Source organism: Moschus berezovskii, chromosome 9 (assembly GCF_049115385.1).
Source record: "Moschus berezovskii isolate FMDL1 chromosome 9, NW_MosBer_1.0, whole genome shotgun sequence".
In the NCBI taxonomy this organism is placed as follows: domain Eukaryota; kingdom Metazoa; phylum Chordata; class Mammalia; order Artiodactyla; family Moschidae; genus Moschus; species Moschus berezovskii.
In genome coordinates, this window is record NC_142468.1 from 91,326,035 (window position 1) to 91,328,358 (window position 2,324).

Here is a 2,324-nt window from a genome sequence, read left to right on the forward strand (position 1 = left end):
TCCCTGATGTGGCAGAGTGTTTATTCGGTGGTCCTTGTAGAGTTTCCTCCCACAGTGACTCTGGGCTTGGCCAACGGGTCATTAGAAAGCCTGATCCCAGCAAAGTCTTTTTTTTTTTTTCTTTGATCTCTTTCTTTTAATGATGTCAACTCCTTAAGTCCAGCACATTGACTCTGTGGAATATCCCTTATCTTGGAGCTGCTGCCAATGTCTCCACTTTGTGTTACTTGCTTGTTCTTCTAGTTCTTGTATTATCTGTAAACTCAGCGGTGAGGTACTCCAGAATCGCAGCACTATACACTGCAGCAGTGGCACCGACCCTTCCATGGCTCGTGGTACGAGTCTTCAAATGTCTATGGATGCGGCCCACAGGAAACTGTAGCCCAGCTCTCTGTGAGTGAGACACTGCCTTGGCCTTGGCCTTCCCACTGTCCTTTCCAGCTTTGCCTCCAGCCATGGTCTCGGCCGCTCGTGTCCTCGGTCCCGCCGAGCTGCCGCCGCCGCTAGCGCAGCACCGACCGCCGTTGCCGCCGCGGCCGCCCGAGCCCGGACAATAACCGGGGCCCGCCTCGCGCCGCCCCCCAGCAAAGTCTTGATAAGTCCTCATGCACTGGAATGCTTATTCTTAGGATCCAGCTGCCATATGGAAAGCCCAGGTCCCCACTTTTCAGCCATCCCTGCCTAGGTGCCAGGCAGGTGAATGAAACCATCTTGGACAGTCTGACTACAACTACATAAGACCTCAAGAGAGACCAACAGAAGACTCTCTAGCTTACCATCAAATCAGAGTTGTGAGAAATAAGTGGTTGTTCCAAGCCACTAAGTTTTAGAGTGAAGATCTTCTGTGACTTATGATGGATTGTGCATCCTGACAAACCCATCACAGATCTAGAATATCATAAGTTGAAAATGTCTTTTAAGTTGAAATGTGTTTTAAATATATCTAACCTACAAACATCATAGCTTAACCTGGCCTACCTTTAAATTGCTCGGAACACTTATATTAGCTGATAATTGGGCAAAATCATCTAAACCAAAGCCTATTTTATCAAGAATGTTAAATATCTCATGTAATGTGTTGAATACTGTACTGAAAGTGAGAAACATAATGGTCGTGAGGGTATAGAATGATTGTCAGTGTATTGGTTGTCTAGCCTTGGGGTCTCAGGACTGACTAGGAGCTGTGGCTTACTGCCACTGCCCAGCTTCACCAGAGAGTATCCCTACTGTATATCACAAGCCTTGAAAATGAACAGAATTCAAAATTCTTATTAGGCTTGTACTGAGTGCATATCACTCTCCCACCTTGGTAAAGTCTCACCATCACAAGTCAGGAACCATCTGTACTTTATTATTCATAAAAATTAATGGAGACATTAGTGAGCAGTTGGCCTATGAATCAGATTTGATTCTGCAGTAGCATAAAAAGTAAATATTTGGTCTTTGTCTCTGGTTCCTAGCACAGAACTCCTAATACCCTTGGAATCTCCTGAATGATAATGTCTTTTGTATACTAATGAGATGACTGGTGACTGGGATCTCAACATAGCTTCAGGATGGGGACTGGTCACCAGAAAGACTGAGGCATGTTTAGAAGGTTGGAATGTGGAACCTTAACCCATCCAACCTCCAAGGAAGGAAGAGGGGCTGGAGACTGAGTTTCATCACCAGTGGCCGATGGTTTAGTCAGTTGTGTCTACACATACACCCATCCCTAACCCTGTGCATCTCTTCCATTTGGCTGTTCCAGAGTTCTTTTATAATAAACCAGAAAATCCTGAGTTCTGTGAGCTGTTATAGCAAGTCATCAAACCTGAGGAGGGGGTCATGAGAACCCCTGATTTATAGCTGGTTGGTCAAGAGGATAGGTGGCCCAGGACTCATGACTGGCGTATCAGGTGGTGCAGTCATGTGGAGCTATGCCCTTAACGAGTGGGGTTTGACACCAAGTGAATCACACTTGAATTGTTGGACACCTAGTTGAGGATCTGCAAATTATAGAGATTCTGTTTGGCTGGAAGTAACAGAACATCTGATAAACAGTGACCTAAACAAGTAAGAGATTTATCATGCTTGTGGCAGGAGAAATAAACTTTTAATCATTGGTCAAAATCAGCTGCAGAGACTAAGGAACTTCAACTGATGTGGCACATTGACATCCTCCATAAAAATGGGGTTTTGACTAGTAAGGAGGAAAGAGGGATGGATATATATTTCACAGTGTCCCCACTGCTAGAAAAACAAATGTGTTTCAAACACATTTCATGATTTCCTCCTTCTCATTAAACTAGCCCAGCAGCCTGTACACCAAGCCTCTACATCAC

General features: G+C 44.9%; 1 pseudogene; it reads right to left on the minus strand.

The window, feature by feature from the left end:
* Positions 1–217: 217 nt before the first annotated feature.
* Positions 218–575, minus strand: LOC148776612 (histone H2A.V pseudogene; annotated as a pseudogene).
* Between the last annotated feature and the right edge of the window lie 1,749 nt (positions 576–2,324).